Below are 22,979 nucleotides of genomic sequence, written 5' to 3'. Positions count from 1 at the left end.
GAGAGAGAGATGGTCATGTTTGATTGTTGTCTTGCCTGAGTCCCACACCAGATGGGTTCAAAACCTAAAGGAGATCCATGGAAGAGAGGAAAGAAGACTTTGACAAAGACGTACAGCTCACACACTCTGGCACTGAAACATCTCAGGCCATCTTTATACACCTACTTTTATTTTCTTACATTGATTTTCTCATATACAATCTCTTTTAAGAACTTCCAATGTGCTGTCTGGGCTGGCTGGTGCCCTGAGCAGACCTCAGCTGCAAACTCCCCAAGCCCAGGATCACAGGGGAGGAGGACACATCTGTCCCATCACCAGGAGTAACTAGGACCAGCGGGACCCAGGCATGCAGGAACACCACTAGCCCAGTGGCACTGGTTCCTTCCGGTCTGTCTGGATCAGTGTCCTAAGCAGACTTTGGACCCAAATTTTGCAGCCAGTCCCATAGCATCTAGAGGTGGCTCCCCTCCCAGGCACTGTGATATGCCCAGGATCAGAGGATCAGAGCTGAGGAGGACACATCTGTCCCAACACTGGAGCTAGGACCTTTGGGACCCAAGCACACAGGAACTCCGCCAGCCCAGTGGCTCAGGTTGCTTCTGGGCCAGTGCCCTGAGCAGACCTTGGGTGCAAATTCTGCAGCCAGTCCCACAACTTCCAGAGGTAGCTCCACTTCCAGGCATTCTAAGAAGCCCAGGATCACAGGATCCCAGAATCACAGGATCCCAGAGACAGCTTGACTCTGAGGAGTTCTGACACAAATAGGATCACAGGAAGGACAGGCTCCAGTCAGATTTAGCAAGGGCAGGCAGGACTAGAGATAACCAGATTGGGGGAGGTGTGGGCAAGCATAAGAAAATAAACAACACAAACCAAGGTTACTTGGCTTCATCAGAACCCATTTCTCCCACCAATGCAAGTCCTAGATATACCATCACACTGGAAAAGCAAGATTCAGATCTAAAATCACTTCTCATGATGATGATACAGGACTTTAAGAAAGGCATAAGTTCCTTCTTAAAAGGAGGAACAAAATACCCATGGAAGGAATTTTAGAGACTAACTATGGAGTGGAGACTAAAGGAAGGACAATTCAGAGACTGCTCCACCTAGGAATCCTTTCCATATTCAATCATCAAATCTAGACACTATTGTGGATGCCAGCAAGTGCTGGATGACAAGAGCCTGATATAGCTGTCTCCTGAGAGACTCTGACAGTACCCAACTAATACAGAAGTAGAGGCATACAGCCATCCATTGGACTGAGTATAGGGTCCCCAATGAAGGAGCTAGAGAAAGGACCCAAGGAGCTGAAGGGTTTGCAGCCCCTTAGGATGAACTACAATATTAACTAACTAGTACCCTCAGAACTCCCAGGGACTAAAACACCAACCAAAGAGTACACATGGGGGGACTCATGGCTCCAGCAGCATGTGTATAGCAGAGGATGGCCAAGTCAGTCATCAATGGGAGTAGAGGTCCTGGGCCCTGTGAAGGTTCTATGCCCCAGTGTAGGGAAATGCCAGGGCCAGTAAGAAGGAGGGGGTGGGATGGTGAGCAGGGGGGAGGGTGAAGAAACAAGGGATTGTTTAGTTTTTGTTTTTTTTTTTTATTTTATTTTATTTCTTTTTTTTGGGGGGGGGAACCTGGGAAAGGAGATATTGTAAATAATGAAAACATCTAATAAAAAAAAGAAAGGCATAAATAAATCCCCCAAAGAACTGACACAGTTAAACAGCTAGAAGCCCTTAAAGAGGATACACAAAAATCCTTTAAAGAACTATAGGAAAACACAATCAAACAGGTTAAGGAAATGAACAAAACCATCCAGAATCTAAAAATGGAAATAGAAACAATAAAGAAATCAGAAAGAGAGACAACCCTGAAGATACAAAACCTAGGAAAGAAATCAGGAGTCATAGATACAAGCATCATCAACAGAATACAAGGGATAGAAGAGAGAATCTCAGGGGCAGAAGACACCATAGAGAGTATTGACACAACAGTCAAAGAAAATGCAAAAAGCAAAAAGTTCCTAACCCAAAACATCTAGAAAATCCAAGACACAACGAGAAGACCAAACCTAAGGATAATAGGTATAGAAGAAAGTGAAGACTCCCAATGTAATGGGCCAGTAAATATCTTTAACAAAAGTATAGAAGAAAACTTCCCTAACCTAAAGAAAGAGATGCCTATGAACATACAAGAAGCCTGCAGAACTCCAAATAGACTGTACCAGAAAAGAAATTCCTCCTGTCACAAAATAATCAAAATACCAAATGCACTAAACAAAAAAAGAATTTTAAAAGCAATAAAGGAAAAAGGTCAAGTAATATATAAAGGCAGACTTCTCACCAGAGACTATGAAAGCTAGAAGATCCTGGGCAGATGTCATACAGACCCTACAAGAACACAAATGCCAGCCCAGCAAAACTCTCAATTACCATAGATGGAGAAAACAAGATATTCCATGACAAAACGAAAATTTCACAATATCTTTCCACAAATCCAGCCTTACAAAGGATAATAGATGGAAAACATCAACAAAGGAGCAAAACTACACCATAGAAGAAGCAAGAAAGTAATCTTCGAACAAACCCACACAAACCTAAGTTCACCTCTACCAACAATTTTTCTTAATATCTTCATATGAAAATTAATATTACCAACATATTCTAATCAATTGAAATCCAGAAATATGAGGAATTAAAAATTTGTTGACTGTTATCCAATGGTCTCTCTAATTTGGAAATTGGAGTAATAGGTCAAATATTGTACGATCCATATATACTTTCTGCTTGTTTGTACATGACAGTGTCTTGCTGTGTACCACATAATGGTCTTGAAATCATGCTCTCCTATCTCAGCCTCTCTATTAGTAGTATTTTTTATTTGATATTTTTACACTATACTATGGTTTTCAGAACAGCTTACATATTTCAAAAGTATTTATATAGCCCAAAGAAATGTAAACAATTAAATATACAGTTAATATGTTTGGAGTTATTTAAAATTTATATTGAGAAAAACACATGTATTTTCAGTATTGCTGTAGACAACCATCTACATAAGACTTAAATTGATTGTTTTATATCAAACTACTTTTATAACACTCATTTTTATTGTTATAACATTTTATAAATTTTAAAGAATATGACAAAAAAGGTATTTCAGGTATTGAAGGGGGTCTCTGGGAGGAGTTGGGGTACAAAAGGGAAACAAGAATGCGATTTAATTCTATTTACTTAAAGTATGTTTTTAAATGTTAACAAATTCAGATAAATTGAAATCATGTATCTTTTTCATCATAATGCAATAAAACTTAAATTAATTAAAAAAAGAACTTCTAATTTTTAATAATAATGTACACACTGTACTTTTTCTAGTCCTTCTCCTCCCCTCCCAGTCCCCACAGTTTCCTGCTAACCTATGAACTGTATCCTGAAAGAGGAAACATTTCTTCAGCAAGCAGTTAACATCTAACCTAGCACACTGGTCCATAACCAAGTGACTGTGCTTGGCAGCTAGTGCACTTACACTATAGAGAGGTGATCAGCTACATATCCAGGAAATTCTGATTTAATTATTGACACCTACCATCTCTCTAGATCTTAATCAGGAGATCGAATTCCTCTAACGCCCAGAGTACTCAGCAAATTTGTAACCTGAGACAGTTCTTCACCCATTGCGTGGCTTACCTCTGAATAGTCTCACTGAATCTTGGAAACAACAATCCAGCAAGACCTTTCTAACTTTTTGATAATCAACTAACCGTTGTTTAGAAAAGGTTGGTGGGCAAATTGTTGTCAGAACCAAGCTTCCATTAGAAGAGAACATCAGGATGCTAGCCGATGTACCCAGACCAGCCCCTTGTGTAGACTCAACTGCATCACCATTATTAACAGAGGAGTAGTGACCTGTTCTGTTGCCAGGATCCTCAGAGACAAATAAGAATGTATCACAGTCTGAGCTTTCTTTTTCTGGATCTGGAGAAATGTCTCTCATGGACAAAGTAAAACTAAAGATTTCCAATAGCAAAGCCAAAAATGCAAATGCAAGGCAAAAGTGAACCAGGCATTCTCTCAGAAAATGTCAGGGGATTCTGCATGAATATCCCCACAGGTGCTTGCCATGTGGGAACCAGCTTCTTAGGCCTTGCCACGTGCCTGCATTTTACTTCTGCACCGTTTCAAGCAGAGGCTCAGCCCACCTCCATTGGGTTCTGCTGGTCTGTTATTTTCTGAAGGGAGTTGCATGGGGTGCGGATCCTGAGGAGACAGAATGTCTATGTTTGAGAGGTTACGGGGACAATGGAGAGATAAGAAACTGTGTACTGTGGTCAGGATGTATTGTATGACAGAAGAGTGTATTTTCAATAATAAAGGAAAAATATTTAATTTTGCAAAACAACAAACTTAAATCCTGTTTATTTTCTACATTAAAATAGGCTGTTAAAATTTGGTATTTCACCCACTAAAGTAAATTGTCATATCTGACAAAAAAAATAGCACAAATAAGGGTTTATAAAATCATGAACCTTATAATAATGTGTTTTTAAAAGGACATATTTTTAATTCAATTAAATAAAATTAAATAATTAAATTAATAATTTAAAAGGAAATCTTTTTGCTAGTATTAGAAATATTGAGATTCTTCCAATGCAAAGACATTTTATATTTTGCTTGTTTAGGAGCCATTTTAAAGCATAGCCATAAAGCCATAATAGTAAAGCATGATAATTTTGAAAATTAGTTTTATAACATATAGTATAAATGTTTTACAACATATATATATATAAAGAGAAAGAATGTTATATATAATATTTCATAATATATGTGTCATTTTATTTAATATAACCATGACTTCTAGACTTTTAAGTGAAACTGACTTTATTCAGCACAAGAAGAGACCCTTGAGCATGTATGGTCCACTGGTGGGACTATGACAAGTATGTGCACGTTCCTGACTGAAGGATGCTGCAGTATGTTCAGGAATATGGAGCATACAAGGCTGTAAGTATGAGAGAAAACATTCAGAGGACATTAACACAGATGCTCATTAAAGTGAAGTAACATATGCAGCTGCTAAGGGATCAAAACACATCTGTGGTAAAAATAGTTGGAAGAACTATAGCAGCCGAGAAAAGGTAAATTTTGAAAGGGCAAAACATTGTGCATGAGATAAACCAAAGCCAATTAGGAGTACTGACAAAAGGAAAAGAGGGAACTGATCGTGCATCATGTTATCTAGAAATGTTTGGTGATGAGTTTTCTTTAATTAACCAGAAACAAGGAAACTTAAGGCAAGAAGAGAACTCACTGAGGGGCTTTTGTAAAGAAGAACTTAGAATGTTGACACTTTAACATGCGTACATAATGCACTGTGATCCTCTTCACCCGTACCCCTCTCTTATCCAATCCCAACTCACTTGACCACACTTCTTACAGAGGTAGTCATTGAACTCTGTCTTATTAAAAGAGAAAAGTACAGAAGCTTGTATACTAATTCTAAAAACTTTTCATGTCGACTAAATTTTACAATGACTTAGAAAATAAGACAACAATAAAAATATCTTCAAAGCAATATGTCTGTCAAATCCTAACTTAGCTTTTGGTTGGTAGCACAAAAACCACCGTGACAAAGGCTGATTCGTAAAAGCCTCTTCCTAACTGGAGAGCTAAGACTTACTATTTTTGTTATTTGTAAATATGTCTATGTGTAGGGATAGTTGGGAGATATGTGAGTGAGTGAGTGTGCTCCCAGAGTCCAGAAACATCGGATTCCATTGGCATTGGGTAAAAGCTGTGAGCCAACCGTGGGTACTGGGAAAGAAACCCAGGTCCTCTGCAAGGTCAGTGTGCACTCTTAGCTGCAGAGCCATCTCTCCAGCCTGACACTTTACAATTTATTAAAAGCATGAAGAGAATGAAGAGGTCTACACTGAACCTACGCTTTGTAGCTGTGACTGATGTTAAAGACCTGTACATATCCACTGCTATCCATCAGTTATGAAGGAAATTTAGAAGTCAATTCTTAGACATATGAGCAACAAGACTGTCCCAGGAAGAAATTCTTCTGAAAGAAGTGAACAAATGGATTTTATTGGGAAAAGAGGATGTTTTTTAAAGCCCAAACAATTTGACACTGCCAGCTTTCCACCCTAGCACATGTCCTAAACTAGCAAAATTTGAAACTAGGAACAGGAAAGTAAGATGGTAGAGCTTCCTAGATAGCATGATATTACTGTTTACCATGGGGAGAACAAGTCCTCAGGAAACAGTGGGGATAAGAGATGGCTTTCTCTGCAGTACTAAACCCTGGCAAAGGCTGTAACTCTTTGAAAGGCAGACCCTAATGGGCAGGCACGATGGGACATCACTGTCCTAGTACTTGTAAAAGGTTATCCTTGGGCTTTAACTACATCTGGGCCTTTAAGTACTTTTCCCTAAAGATTACAGAAATTAACATTGTATTCATCTTCATCTATACTTTAGGACATAAAGGTCCAAGTTTTAACTTCTTGACAAATTCACACCTTCCACTGTCACCTTTTCCTCCATCTGGTTACCCGTCACTTGTAATTTGCTAAAATCCGAGAAACCACAGAATAAGTGTTCTAATATTAGATTGACAATAAAAGTAATTGATCACTCATTAACTAAACCAAAAAGAAAAAAGCACTTGAACTTCAGATGACAAGTACAATTATATCTACTTTTGGATGTATGAGAATTTAACCTTGATTTCTGGCCTTTAATGTGTACTGGCCTAGATGATGCTGCCTAACAAGCCACTTGGAGATCAATAATGTGCCAGTAGCTTAGTACTGATCTGATGCACAGTATTCACGTGCTGGAGCATAATGAAAACCCAAGCAACCTCATTACTCGGGAAATTGCATGCACTTGTAGATGCACTTATAGGTCTGGTCTGTAGCATGTGTCCTCAATAATCCACCTGAAATTAAATTCTAGTAGACACAGTCTTGGACCTAAATTGCTTTTTTTCATTCTTATCATTTTCCGTGAGGTAGAAAACAAATGGAAGTTATTTTAGACTGTGCTTATGACCTTTGGGTGTGCCATTAATAGCTAAGAATCTCAGTGTTTTTATAGTGTTACTTTTATAAGGATTTATAAGCAAAAACAAAATGGAGGTTAAAAACTAGATTCATAACCTTAGAGGAGTGGAAAATATTTTCAAAAGAATAACTTCCTTTTTGATTTTTATTAAAAATAGTTTCTTCTTTTATACACTATGCCTCCACCACAGTCTCCTCTTCATTTATCCCTCCCAGCACCTCTCTACCTCTCCTCTGCCCTGGATCCTTACTCTTTGGAAAAAGAGCAAACAAAGACCAAAAAGGACAAAACAAGATACAGTAAGACAAGGCGAAAGCCTCCATATACAGGCTTGACAAGGCAACTCAACAGGAGGCAAAGAGTCTCAAGAATGAGAGGTGGGAGCAGCTCCCACTGATAGGATTCCCACAAAAACAGCCATAACATGTGCGAAGAGGATCTGGAACAAATTCATGGAGGCCCCATGCTTGCCGTTTAAGTCTCCGTGAGCCCATGTGAGCACCACTTAGTTGACACAGTGGGACATGTTCTGGTGTCCTCCATCTCCTCTGACTTTTACAATATTTCCTCTCCCTCTTTTGTGGGGTTCCCCAGAATCCAAGGGAAAGGACCCAATGGAGACCTCCAATTCAGACTTTCTGTATAATGTCTACCCATTGGCCTCTGCACCTGCTCCTATGTAATGCTGAGGGGAGCCTTTCTCATCACGACTGGACACGGCACCAACCTCTGAGATTAGTAAACTAGCACAGCCATTGTGAAAATCAATATGGCTTTCCTCAGAATATTGGAAATTTATCTACATCAAGACCCAGCTATTCCATTCTTGGTCATATACTCAAAGAACACTCCATCCTACCACAAGGACACTAGCTCATCTATGTTCATTGTAGCTTTATTCATAATAGCCAGAAACTGGAAATAAACTAGATGACCCTCAATTGAAAACTATATATAAAAATGTAGGACATTTACATAGTGGAGTATTACTCAGATGTTTAAAAAAAATGACATCATGAAATTTTCAGACACATGAACGAAACTAGAAACAAAATCAACCTAAGTGAGTTAACTGAGACCCAGAAAGACAAATACAATACACATTCAACTCTAAGTGGATATTAGCTATTGAGTAGATGATAATCAAGCTACAAGCCACAGAACCAAGAGGTTATGTAAAGTGGAGGGCTCTAGGGAGAGAGCAGGGATCTGCCTGGGAGAAGGAAAGAGAATAGATTCTGTGGATGGACTAGAGGTAGGTGGGGCCTGGAGCAAAAGGGATAACGGGATCTAGTGTAGGGGGCAAGGAGGGAAAGAATTTGAGGAGAGATGGCTGGAATTGGGAGACATCTGGGCAATGGTGTGGAAAGCTAGTGCAGAGGAAACTTCCTAGAATCGAGGAGTGGGACTCAAGTAAAGGAGGGTACAGAGTCTGTACTGGCCATCTTTTTTAGCCAGGCAAGGCTCCCAGTGTTGGGACTGTGTTGCATTTGGTTGAGTTAGCTGAGGAGATTTCGTGCAGATCCCTAAACAACCGAAGCAGATGCTGGGATAGAAGCACTGAGAACTGACAGTGGGTCCCCATGGCTGAAGACAACTTCCACACAGCTCACTGAATGCAGGTGGTCGAGCTGCTGTGGGCTCGGAGCCTTCACTCCTATGTTCAAAAGAATATCTTCTTTTTCTAGACCTATGAGACCATTCCCATGGTCCCGTGCCTAGTGTCATCTTGTAAATGTAGCTCTGTCTAGATGGCAAGAGGGTTTCCTATGGAATTTCCAGAAGTGCTGGGACATTTAGTGCTCAGTATTTGCGAGTTTTCATTAGCAAACCACTAGAAAGAACAGGCAGTCTGCTAGCTTCATGCACTATTATGGCTGTCTTCTTTAACACTGATTTTACAATGATGCTCCAAGGATTGCTACCCAACTCCTACTGTAGCTGTGGAGCATCATTCAGAGCTATGCTTCTGAGGAATAGAACTGACATACCTTCCCGTATTTTTAAAGCTTTTCTTGACCAGTCCCCACATTGTAACTCGGACTCATTCTCACTCACTTACTCTGCCCTCTCCATGGGAGCTGTGTACTTAACGGTCTTGGTCCTCACTGCTTGGTAACTGAAGTAGCTTCCCAACCATCTTTCCTTTTCAGTTTCATTCCCAGCATACAATTTTTATATCATTCTTCAAAATGTCTGTTTTCACGTTCTCTTCAAGATCAACACAGTGAGTGACTCAGGTTATCCAAAGCTTCTATCTCCAGCCTTATCTTTCCATTTCTCTGCACTTCTGTCCCCTCAGCTAAGCTTGCAACTTTGGTGTCTCAAAAACACCTTGCCTTTCCCAGTCCCTTCCACAGATGTCATCTTTGTTATCCAGCCTGCCTCCCTCCAAGGCCATCTCCCTCTTGCACTCGGGGGATGTGGTGGGAGGGTGACAGAGCACAGCGTCAAAGAGTTAGAAAAGATTATCAAAACACTAATCCCATTACAACTTATCCAGAATCAATGATGTTGACACAATACTAATACCAATTTAGACAATCTTTAACTGTTCTTGAAAATGATGAGGTTTGGGGGTTGTTTCTTTTTTCTTCCTTTCTTTTTTCAAGTAACATATTATTTTACAGGAATGCATTTCCTCTTGTGAGCTGTCTAACTTGATGATGGAAGAAATGATGTCTATGGTGAAACTGGTTTATTAAATTAATGTATATAAGGCCCCATTTCTGCTCCATCAAGTTTTCTGTCTTAAAGAAAAACAGAGAATTTTACATTGAAAGCAAGCTTTCTAGCCCAACTTCCAAGTACTAGAGGAACCTCTAAATGAACATCCCTTTGTAAGTGTGGAGTATTCTGCTTTGAACACAGACGTTGTTTGCACTGTAATCTTCAATAGGCATAGAAAGACACTACAGAATGTTCTAGATACCAATTTTCCTGCTGCCACTCCTTGCTTGGCAGATGTAAAGCTAAAGGCCAGATCTGCAATCAGAAGCCTTTGCTGTCAGATCTGTGCCTTACTTCAGCGCAGTTTTGGTCTTAGGTGACTGAGTGTGCTTGGCAAAACCTAGTACACTGACAAGGTCTAGCAGAAAACAAGTATTTAAAAGGCACTTTGTGTGTTCCAAGGTTCTAAAATGCCGAAGGTAGTTTTGAAGGAGAATACAATGATGTTAGCTGACCTGGCCTGTATTATCCACACTGTGTGCACACCAGAGAAACCAGTAGATTCTCCTCAGTGTAACAAACTGCATAATGAGACAACAGAACCCTGATTACCCCTGCAAATCACAAGAGAGCCAACGGCCAAGATATATCTCATACAGCCTTCCCTGTGACATAAGTACCTCCGCATTCTATGCATTTCTTCTATCTTTAAAGAGAAAATACTCATGATTATTCACCCTCCCCAGGTTGGCATGTGAATGAAATATGGTTAGATGTAAAATGCTTGGAACACTGCTTGCCATATATGTGCATTCAATAAATACTAGTTACGCTTATAGATACAGTTTTAAATTTATGTAAGATGAACATCTTCACCAAAAGGCAGCTTCTGCAACTCATATTAAATAAAATATATGATATTTGCCAATTACCAAACAAATGTTACCACCAGATCACTTTTACAATATCATCAATAAACAACCAAAAGAAATCTGTCATTAATCTGCCTCAAATTAGAAAATGGTCACAGATCATAGCTGTCATTAGAAAAAGTATCACAGGGATTGGACACCAGTCTGGGCCTTGGAGATTTACTCTGAGTTTTCAAACAAAACTCATTTGTTTCCATCTCTAGTAGAGAAGGATACACTAGCCTGGCCTGGAACTAACAGTGGGAAATAATACAACTTCTGAAACATTGTCTTGAATCGTGTGTGTGTGTGTGTGTGTGTGTGTGTGTGTGTGTAACACTACCCTTCTATGAGCTCCTGCTTCTGCTATCTCTGTCCTCTATGACCCCCATAGAGTGCAAGGATTACAGATCTCCTGCTAGATGCCCAGATTTAATAGGCATTCTAGAGATATGACTTCTGGTTTTCACACGTCACAAGCAGCTACTTTACCCACTAGTCATCTACCAAATCCTAAGTCAAAAACTAAGAACAATAAGACAACAAAAGCTTTTGACAATTCTTGATGCTCACTCAACTGAAAAGTCTTCATTTCTATAGTAAAATGAATAGGAGCACCCCAGAATAAGGGCTTCCCCTGGCTTAGAAACCACTGCATATAGATCCTCCTGCTGTCTTTGGAGCTGACTAGGAGATTCTTTCCTATATGCCTTGGCAGCGTCTGCATCTGCATCCTGATCTCTCTGACACCACTCTCTGTCCTCTTACAAAGTGCTGCATCCTAGAACATGTCAAGGACTTTATCATTGAGGCCAAGAACTTGGTCTCTTCATCTTCCTGATGATGTCACCCCAGGAAAGTGAAATAACCTCTTTTTTAACATCTGTGACATGGGAGGTAAGTGGGGACTGTTGACATGATGCCATATATATTCAATATTATTAGTGATTCCAAATGTTCATAGTGCTAACACAATTAAAGCTTGAGGTGTGATTCTATTTATATGTACTTCTTATAGACAGACTTCATTTCATCATTCTCTTCAATAACCTTTGACTAAAGTTAGATGTAAGGGTTATCCTGGCAGTATGAGTTCACTAAGGCAGCTGGAAAATGACCTCTTCTCCTTGCTCTAGTTCAAAGGCTATTCTAAAAGGACCTGTTTTAACAGGTATAAGAGCTCAGTGCACTTTAGATGTGTATTTACTTTAAGGATAAATTAAATCTTAGAGCTGCTATATTCACACTCTCTCAAATTTGCCAGTTTTATGGGTGATGGAGACATTATCCTAAATGCCTCATGATAGGAGTTCTGCTTAGAGACAGCATAACTGGATATGTGTGATTTAAGTGTTTACACCCTGTAGGTGTAATACATATGAACATATAATTCGTATGTATTGGTATTGAAAACCAAATTACACTATTGCCTTTTCTACAAAATGTAGAGCTGAATTTCAGTCTTGACTACCTTTTCTTTTGGGCCAAAGTGCATACTCAATGAATCCTGAACTTCTAGCCTTTAAGCAGAGAAATAATGGCTTGCTTCTTTGGTTTTTATCTAGCATAGTACATATAAGATAATACAGGGAGAATACATGTATACCTGGAAACATGTGTGTATATATATATATACATATATATATATATAATACTATTAGTATATAATACACTATTATACATATATTACTATATAATACATTATTAGTATATAATACACTATTAATAGTAAATGGTTATAAAGTCAGTTGCCTTTCCTTGAGTTGTTCATGTGATGAGACAAGGGAACTGTTGATCAGTATTGTAACAAGGTAATATGTGTGTGTGTGTGTGTGTGTGTGTGTGTGTGTGTGTGTGTGTATGTCATATGAATTTCTTCCTAAAGCAGTGTTTCATGTGGTGCAATGGCAGAAGCACACATCTGGTTTAGCCATGCTTCATCTTAACATAATTTTGTAGCTGCCTAGAGGATATAACACATGTCATCAATAACACTTCCAGCTTAATACAGCATGGCTTACTAAAGGTGCTGGATACAAATTGGGGTATACAGAAATGAATGATATTGACTATGTAAAATGCATGGAAATTTACATAGTGAAATTTGAGAATGGCTTTCATGCTATAACCTAGTTACAGTACTGATCACCAGTTCCCTTGTCTCAGAACATGAACAACTCAAGGGATGGCAATTAACTTTATAACCATTTACTATTAACTGTGTGAAAACATGATTTCCATTAAGGCAGACACCTTAAAAGGAATTGAACAAGTTTCCAAAATTATGGGTATCTGTCTTTCTCCATAGTCACATCTTTAAGGGATGATTACATCTTCTCCTATGTAAGCCTGGCACTTTCTACAGTTGCCATGGATAAGCACACAAAGAAAGAGAGGGACATCAGCTGGCAGAGGTTCAGACTATTTTCTGCCACATACTTTTTTTTTTTAATATGGAATGCTTTACAAATTTGCATGTCATCCTTGCACAGGGGCCATGCTAATCTTCTCTGCATCGTTCCAATTTTAGTATATGTGCTGCCTAAGCAAGCACTCTGCCACAAACTAAAGGGAGATATTTATTCTGTGTCACCCTCAGTTTTCTCTCAAACAAGACAGTGATAATCCAACTTCTAGGGTAGTACTATGCTATCATAGACCTAATTTAGTACATGACATAGAAAACATTTCCCCCGTCTCCCTAAGAAAACTCAAAAAAAAATGGCAATAGTTTGCCATCCTGAACAGGAAAATTCAGAAGATGCTGGATGGCCATGAACCTCAGGTAGAGTCAGGTAATGAGGTCAGAGTGTAACACTCATGATGGCTCAGGGGAGACTGACGAAAGATCTTAACATGAGAAAGAATAGTGTTCCTGAGACGTGGGACTGGAACCACCCACCTTGCAGTTCTAGATTAAAGGTAAAGCAGTACATGAAGGTCTCCATGATCCAGAAGGAGAAATGACTAGAAATTCTATTTGAGGGATGTATGCGTGATTGAGGAAATTGGCAATGAGAAAATATGACATCATCGAATTAAAGATATTTCAAAACTCAGAACACTATAACCTTTAAAAATATCCTTGAACATGATTAGTAAGCAAAGGAAATTCATCTTCAACTAATCTAAAGATCTATTAAAAAAAGCTGAAGGGAACCTCATATTCATTTTCAATTGTGGTTTTAAAATAAGGAAAGCGTATCTAAGAGAAGTAACTTAACCGAGAACACAGCCAGTTTCCCACAAGGTCAGGGTCAGCAATAGGTCTGAGGATTCAGTGAGTAAGTAAAAACCCTCATTTCCGTTGATACATTGAAATCATTTCAAAATTAAAGTGTCACCCATGAGCCACAGATGTAAAGAGAGAAGCATTTGAAAGAAACACACCATGAAGAAAGAGATGTTTGTATTGTTCATGAAATTCACTACATCTATAAGATAAAAGCTGTAACCTACTTCCTATACCTACATGCCATATGCTATTGCAGTAGGACTGCAGGCCAATGCAACAAAGATACTGGTATTTGCTGAAAGTTAATTAAAATCTTTCCTCAAACTGCAGAATGTCACTTAAAAATGCAACAATGCATTATATTCTACAATAAAGGAGATTATTTTTTCTTTGTCTTCTCCTTTCTTAGATTTTTCCTGAGACGGGGTTTCTCTGCATTGCTCTGGCTGTCCTGGAACTTACTCTCGAGACCAGGCTGGCAATGAGTTTAAACAATGCATTTAAGCAGAGATCTGCTTGCTTCTGCCTTATGAGTGTTGGGGTTAAAGGTGTGTGATACCATCACCTGGCTAAGCAAGAATTCTTATCAATGGAATCTATGTGTCTTTGATTGAAGCTTCAAGCAAGAGACTTATAAAAAGGCAAATAATAAGATCAGGAACCTCATTCAAACAGATCTATTGGAGCAGTAATAAAGTTACAACTTTTTGTGCGCCTGTCTAATGACGATTGAGGGTTATCAATAGGTGGTCTGAAAGTCGCTTTGAGGCTGTGCCTCTAAATTTTCTCCCTGGAGACCTATGGAGATCCTGTCCTCATTGCTCCTTTATAGTCAGTTACTGTTCCTGCTCCACATTCATCATCTGCATTGCTTCAAGCATGTTCCACCCACTTCAGTCTTCTCTCCTGCTCATTCCAACTATCAGAGCCCAGGCCATAGTGCGCGTTCCTGGACTGCTCCGCTGCTCAAGGAGGGCATGACACTTCTAGCATTCTCATCTTAGAGTAAACATCCTCTGGTGTCATCAGTATCCAATTCTTTTAAAACCTTTACAATGCCAGGCAGTGGTGGTACACGCCTTTAATCCCAACACTTGGGAGGCAGAGGCAGGCAGATTTCTGAGTTCAAGGCCAGCCTGGTCTGCAGAGTGAGTTCCAGGAAAAAAAAAAAAACTTTACAATGACTTTCTCCAACACATTCAGGGAAAAAAAAAAACCTTCTAAATTAAATATTCCACATATATAATTGGTGTTGGGTTAAGTTAATAATGACTATTGTTACACCATCTGTTACCAGAAAAAAAAATCTTAACTTTTAGCTTGTACTTAACTTCTCCATTTTCAAGAATAATATCAGATACTTCAAACTTTTAGCCAAAAGCATTATGGTGTGAACACATTTCTAATGCATATCAGCATCTAAAATATACAAATAACCTTTTAAGTTCAACAATGAATAAAAATCTATCTGAAATAGACAAATATCAGCAGCATGTCTTGGCATTCACCACCAGTGAACAAAAAGATATTCAACGTCCTTAATGATTGTGGTGCATGAACCAAAGGTAAAGCAAGATACTACTCAGATGCTCTTGAATTAACTTTGTAAAGATAAACAAAGGGACTATGTTAATCCAAAAGAAGAAGAAAAAAGAGTGATGTAAATAAAAGAAGCACCAGTGGACTCAAGGTAAGAGAGTTCACAATAATGCAGGTGTGCTGTTTTGAAAAATAAAGAAAACTAAGTTACTTGAAAACTAAATACAGCCCTGAGAAGCTAAGTTGTCGCTTTCAGAAGCAAGTTTTCTCTCCGGATCCATACCTCTCGAGGACTTTTGAAGTATTTCTCTGTGTCCTGGTGGCTGGGGTCTTCTGAGGGCAGTGGTGGTCGCCAGGCGGTCTCCTGACCTATCCCTGTCACCTTCCCTTAAAGCGAGAGGATAAGCTTCTGCAGGGCAGACTCGAGCTGAGGTCGGAGCCCGGCGGCAGGCACCGGCCTCTCCCGGGGGTCGCCATGGCCGTGTCCACCATGTCCGCAGCTAGCGGAGGAGCTCCAGATCTTTGGCCTGGACTACGGGAACTTCCTGTTGGAGAAACTGGCAGAGGTGTGTGTTCTGTACCGACAGACTGAGGAAGGAATGGTCAGCGAGCTTATTGCCTTCTGCACCAGTGCAGGGAAGTCGTGCCTTCTGTAGAGATCCTGAACCCTTTTGAACACGAGGTTCTGAACAAAAAACTCTCCAAAGCCTCGCATAGTGCCTCCAAAGACAGCGGGCACGTGGGAGCCAGAGACATTGTCTCCCTCCATACAAGAGCTAATTGAAGCAGAGGAGAAAGAGCAGACCCTTCTGAGCTCTTGCACTATACCCTAAGACACTCTCAGAGCGTGGGAGCTGCTTATTTTCCTGTGCTATGGCTAGGACCTGGGCCATGATCACTGTAGAATTAGTGTACTAGAGGAATCTTTTTGAAAAACAGCTGGAGAAATCCTAACATCATGTTTATCCTTTGTCTTAATCATTCTTCCTGGAAAACGGTTTCCTGAGAGCTAGGAGTGTAGCCCAGTGGGTACATGTTTAGTGTCTACAAGGCCTCTCAATCTGTTCCCAGTTGCCTTCTAAAAATGTCTGAGGAAATGATGGCAGGTCACATACTGGTGCATGATGGTGGACATACAACTATTTATAATGGCAAAAATTTAAAATGGGCCGGGCGGTGGTGGCACACGCCTTTAATCCCAGCACTTGGGAGGCAAAAACAGACAGATTTCTGAGTTTGAGGCCAGCCTGATCTACAGAGTGAGTTCCAGGACAGCCAGGGCTATACAGAGAAACCCTGTCTTGAAAAATAAAAACGAAAACAAAAACAAAAAAACCCAAACAAACAAATTTTAAATGACCTATTCTAGACAAGGAGGCATTATGAACCTCAGTCAGATAACACGGGGATTAAGCATAAAGGTTGTGACAGTATAGGAAAATGCAATAGAATTTAAAAATCAGTATGTGAAAAGCTGCAAGTTTTAAATTAGGATAACTATTTTAGTGTATATATTTAGTTGAAAGATATTAAGATACAGTTAAGGAATGCTCAAGAATGGTTATTTTACCCAGGTGTGGTAGCCCATGCCCTTAATCCCAGGATTTGGGAGGCAGGGGTAAGAGGATCTCTGTGAATTCAAGGGTAGGCTGGTCTACATAGTTCCAGAACAGCCAGAATTACACAGAGAGACTCTGTCAAAAAAAAAAAGTGATTGTAGATGAGCATCAGTGTGTAGAGCGGTCATTTTAGAGGGCCTGCCTTCTATCAACAGAACCGATGTAAGCTGGGTGAAGAGAACCAGCTCCTGGGTGTTGTCCTCTGACTCCACACCAGGACAACCGTGCCCACACACAGTATGCACACATTCAATACTAAGTAAACATAGAAAAATTAACATTTAAGATCTAATTTGTAAGCCAGGTGTGGTGGAGGCACATCAGGAGTTGGGGGCCAGTCTCAGCCACATAGTGGGTTCAAGGCCAGTGTGGGCTTTAATACCTGAGACTGTCTCAAATACAAAACAACACAGGCTGGAGAACTCTCTCATCAGTTACAAGATCTTGCTGCTCTTGCAGAGGACCCAAGTTCAGTTCTGAGCATCAGACAGTTCACAGCTGCATGTAACTCCAGCTCCAGGGGTCTTGGTGCCACTTCCAACCTCCCCAGGTCCCTTCACCTGCATCACATGCTCACACAAGCACACATGAGTGAAATAAAATCCTAAGGAAATAAAACCACACACACAAAAAAAGAAAACTAAATACAGAGTTATAGTGTTACCTTGCAAGCCTAAGAGAAAAGAAAAGATTGCTCAGAGGGTAAAAACCTGCATGAAGGTTTACAAAAGTGTTACCATTCTATCCCAAATGTGGAAACCACTCAATGCCCACCAATTATGAGTGGATAAATAAAACGCTATGTCAACTCAGTGGAAGGTTATCTTTGAAAAGAATGGACTTCTTATATGTGAGACAACATAGATTAACCATAAAAGCTCAAGCTAAATGAAAGAATCGAGGAATAAAACATCATCTATTATGTGACTGAATTTAGAGTGACATGTCCAGAATACATAAATTCAGAGATATAGGTTAGATCAAAGGCTCAGATTAGTTACACAGGACTGTGTGAATAAAAGGAAAGTGTATGTGGCTAGGAACTGGGTAGTGGCAAGAGAGGTAACTCGATGGACAGGAGCACTGACGATGCTTGCAGAAGATCTGAGTCCCATCCCCAGCTTCCACCCACCCGCTCAGGACCGTCTGCAACTCCGGTTACACAGATCCACATGCAGTCAAAACTCCCTCACACGTAAACCAGAAATATCTAATAGAGGATTAAATAGAGAAGGGAATTTCTTTTGGCGATAACAGAAATATTCTGCAATTAATTTTGGTTATGGATGAAAAATGTGAATATACTGAAAGCCTATATACTCTCATAATTTAAATGGGTGGGATTCATGGCCTGTGAGTTGCAGTTCAACAAAACTGTTATTTTAAAATTTACATGAGAACAAGAGTGGGCAGAAATATCCTCTAGTGCAACACATTTCCCAGTTAGAGCTTTCAATACAAAAAAAAAAAAAAACACTCATTTTTAAAACAAATTTACTGCAAAAGTTGGTCCAATGTTTTCAGCAATTAGGTGCCAAAATTAACAGGAGGAAAGAAGATGGTCTTCTACGCCACCAGCACTCTCTTCCTGTCAAAATCTTAGAAAATCGGCTGAAACTGTTAGTTAATATTATTGCAAGGATCTTCTGCATATCAATTATGCCCGAAGTCATTGTTTTTGGCAGCCATGCTATAAATCCTGACTCAAGAGAGATAATTTGGTACCATCTGTTCTCAGACTTGAACATTCATCAGAATCACCTGGAGGCTTGACAGACTACAGATTGCTGGATGCCTCTTTCAGAATTCCCGAGGCAAGCAAGATTGCAAAGCAAACACTAATTCAGCTGGCCCAAGGACTGAACTTCCTAGAACTTCTCATGGTTGTTTACTAGTACACTTAGTTTTCTCACAGACATATTTATGGACCATCTTCCCTGGTTTGTTTGAATACAATTGTAATAAAAAGCCAAGCAGGTCTTTGATCCTTATGGCACCTTAGAATTTCAAAGCAACTAGCTGATAGGAAGAAAGACTATTGTATAAGACAAAATGAGTAGTCTATGTTGTATACCAACTCCTGTTTGAAAGATACAAGATTTAGGCTACTGTAACAGGAGAGTTGAAAGTTAACAAATAAGTGGGGTATTGGTGAATTAGAATGATACCAGAGAAGTAGAAAAGATCAACAAAGACTAGCTCCTTCATTGTAGAGGGGGCAATGGTATTAGAACCACTGGTGCATTTCACATCCTACCCACCATCCAGATCTTGAACTACATTCTGATCTGTGCATCCCAGTGATGTTCAGAGTACAGGGGCCCTGCCAGGTCTGTGGTTTCCAAAGTCCTAAGAGCTTCACTGTGTGGGCAAGATGCCTTTGTGATTTCTAGCTATCTCCTGTAATAACCTGTCTTTTTTTAAAGGCAGCTTGAGTGTATATGTTTCCTTTCAATTCTGATTGACTACTTTATAAGAAAATCTCTAAATGATAGAAGGATTCTCAGCTCTAACAAGACAATTCTTTATATAGATATGGGCTTATTGTGGATTCCTAGCTGAGGATTCATTAGTAGATGCTATAACTGAAGGGAGGCATGAACCAAAAAGTGAATATAGCAGTCGGCCCTTGTTTAGGTTCCCCTACTCCCATAATTTGTAAGCAATAAACAAGCCAAAGGCATTTGTTGGAAGAGTAAGGATATCTAAGAGCATATAACTGAGAAGGAAGTAAAGGAAATATATGAAACGAAGTGAGAAGTGTGAAACACACAGATTTGGTCTAATGATTTCGTTATTGAATTAACACAATTAAAACAGAAAAAAATATATAATTTGGAAACCAGATCACTATAACTCTCTCCCAAATATTTATACTTGAGATTAATATATGCATAGTAGCCAACTGATAAATGTTTTGCACATGAATTGTTCCACTAAAAATGCTTTAAGTACTAAAGTTAGGTAATGCATGCTTCTCAAATGTGTGGCAGTAATTCCCCTTTCTTTGTAATATATTCCACCAAATTCATGTTCTATAAAAAGTAATTTGGAACTCACTTTATTGGACATAGCATGTACAATTTGTAAGAAATATTAAAAAATAAGTAATTGGAGTTACGGACATGGAGCTCGGGCAGAGGTGAACACACAATCATGAGAAAAGCTCAGAAGCAGAAAGCATAGCCCATGGGGATCAAGGTTCAAAGGAAGGTTTTTCAGAATTAGCATTATTATGGTTTATTCAAAGCATGTCTTAATGAAGTGATTTATTAGTATTCTTATCTTACGAATAAAAGCAAAAGCAATTAGTCACCTTCAATTTTATGTTTTCCTATAAATGGTCAGTGAGAAAAACTAACAACAAAAAGACAGAAAGGACAGCACTGCAGAAAAAAGTAGAATTGGCAACATGTTCTTTTCCAATTCTGGAAAAGGACAAATCAATGACTTGTCCATTAGCTCAGACTTGGTCACTAATATCACACATGAGCATCAGAAACAGAGAGCATTCACATCTTCAAAATGTTCCACAATATTAGGGAAATCCCTCTTCAACCTCAAGCAATAATTTATGTACATGATCGTCTTATTTTCTTGACTATCTCAAATAATCCATAGCTTTAGCTTACCCTGGGATATGTCTATATCCACAAACTTCCTTTGTGAACAGTGTCAAATGCTTGCTACAGCACACAGACCAAGCTTCTAGCAGCCAAATCACCTCACCTTCTGCTAACTGTGTTTTCATGCCAAGAATCTTCAACCTATGCTATATAGTCATGCTGTGTTCCAGTGGCTGCCTGGGAATCAGACTCAGGGCTCTGGCCGTTTGTTAATGCAAAACACCTGTTGAACTTGTTCAACATCTTCAAAGAGGATGACCCCATCCGTCCTAATGTGATCTGATTTCTGTGTATTTTAAATGAGAAAGTATCATATCTCTCCTCACATATGTGTTGGTAGTAGCTATTGCTCAACACTTCACTTCAATTGATAACATTTATAACTTGTCAAATATAGTGAACATCTCCTGTGCCTGCTTTTTCTTCAAGTGTTTAATAACTAGATTGGGGAAAGTACAAAAGTATGTCAAGAAAATTCTTCCTTCAGAATTACTTTCTATTATTCATGACATGAGCACCTAGAAGGAACAAATATAATGAAAGTTTTTGCAAAGCAATTGAATAAATTGATGCATTTTAAACTCTACATAGTAACATCATTGCAGTCACTTTCAGTATATAACCAGCTTTGAATAAAATCATTAAAAGGCACATTATGGGTTGTAAAAGATCATCATCATTTCTAAGCCTGATTCTATACAAATTCTGTCTCTGGATATAATTTTAAGATTATATATATATATGTATATTTATTTATACATATATATAATCTTATTTATTTATAAATATACATATATATATATATATATATTTAAAAAAAAAAACCTCGGGGTGGGAAAAATGTCTAAATGAAAAAGCACTAAGGGAGATTACTTAATTTGAATTTGAGTTTCTTTTGTCAAATTCATGAAAGCACTTTATATCAGTAATATAAACCAAAGGGAAGTTAATTTAATCTAATTTTCAGAGTCAATGCTGCAGATTTTTGATTACAGCAAGGGTCTACCAAAGAAGACAGCATAAGGATGAAGACTCATCTGGAACAGTGGTGTTCATCCTCCATGGAATCTATCAATCTAAAGATGTATCAGGATTTTAGCTTTCAGCTCACAGCAAAAACAGGGAGTCCTGGTGAATATTGCTGGTAGGAACTCAAGGCCCAGTAGAGATTATTGCTCTGAGCAACTTATGAACTACCATCAGCATGGAGGTAGCTAAGTCACACATCTCATCTAAAAGTCTAAAGGAAAGACACTTGTACTTATAAATGCCTCAACTCACCAAACAAAATTTATGCACCCTAAGTATCAATGTCAGCATTCAGCTCTCCAAATTCTGGAAGATTAAGACACATTCAATGCTTCAATCCTAGTTTGAAAAATGATATTCCTTAATGCATAGAACTAACATTGACAAATTGAGCGGTATGGAGCTATGAATTAATTTTGACTCGAAATGATGAATCTGTATAAACTACTATTAGAAGAACATTAATGCTCTCCAGTAAAGAAAATGTAATTATGTGAAATTTAAAAAAACAACTCATAAATGTTAATTATGACTACAAAGCAAGACCAGGAAAGAAGCAGCTATTATTGTCTAGAAATGATACTCACTAGACATCAAATGAAAAGGTACAAAACACTGGTCCAAGTATCAGTCCCTCCTTCTATGGGCAGTTTCAAATACATGACAAATAAAAGAGGACTCAAGTAGGCTGAATGTGTCTGGTCTTATACAATCATTTTACCCAATTAAGTTCTGTTGAAGATTTTTTTCAATGTACTTTGTCTAGCAAGCCCTGGGCAAACACATGAGATATTTATTCTGTGATCAGAATCATAAAACACTGATATCACTACTCTGGAATGGGGCCAATTTGCACGAATTCCCAGTAAAGCAGAGATCCCAGACCTTTTGATTTTATGTTCTAAATGAAAGACATGCACACGCATAGTGAACATCTAGACAGGGAAGAGGTGACGGTCAGGGCTGTCTCCATCTTTGTTTTGCTACGTAAGGAAGGTAATAAATCCAAAATTCCACCTTTAGGTGCCATAAGCAAACCATATTTAGAAAGTATAAAATAGTTATAATCTTAGAGCAAAGATGTCTTATTTCCTCTTAAGAAATGGCATCTAGCCAGACAGTGGTGGCGCATGCCTTTAATCCCAGTACTTGGGAGGTAGAGGCAGGTGGATTTCTGAGTTTGAGGCCAGCCTGGTTTACAGAGTGAGATCCAGGACAGCCAGGGCTACACAGAGAAACCCTGTCTCGAAAAGCCAAAAAAGAAGAAG

At 38.9% G+C, this 22,979-nt stretch overlaps 1 protein-coding gene and 1 non-coding gene across 3 annotated transcripts in view; both read right to left on the bottom strand.

The window, feature by feature from the left end:
* Nucleotides 1-22,979, bottom strand: part of Oxr1 (oxidation resistance 1) — a 415,574-nt gene that overhangs the window by 291,984 nt on the left and 100,611 nt on the right. The window lies entirely within an intron of this gene.
* LOC116082831 lies at nt 13,111-13,217 on the bottom strand. Its single transcript, XR_004115463.1, has one exon. It is a non-coding gene; the product is annotated as a U6 spliceosomal RNA (small nuclear RNA).

Source organism: Mastomys coucha, unplaced genomic scaffold, assembly GCF_008632895.1.
Source record: "Mastomys coucha isolate ucsf_1 unplaced genomic scaffold, UCSF_Mcou_1 pScaffold7, whole genome shotgun sequence".
In the NCBI taxonomy this organism is placed as follows: Eukaryota; Metazoa; Chordata; class Mammalia; order Rodentia; family Muridae; genus Mastomys; species Mastomys coucha.
The sequence above is the reverse complement of the archived record's forward strand: the minus strand, read 5'-3'. Positions and strand labels throughout refer to the sequence as shown.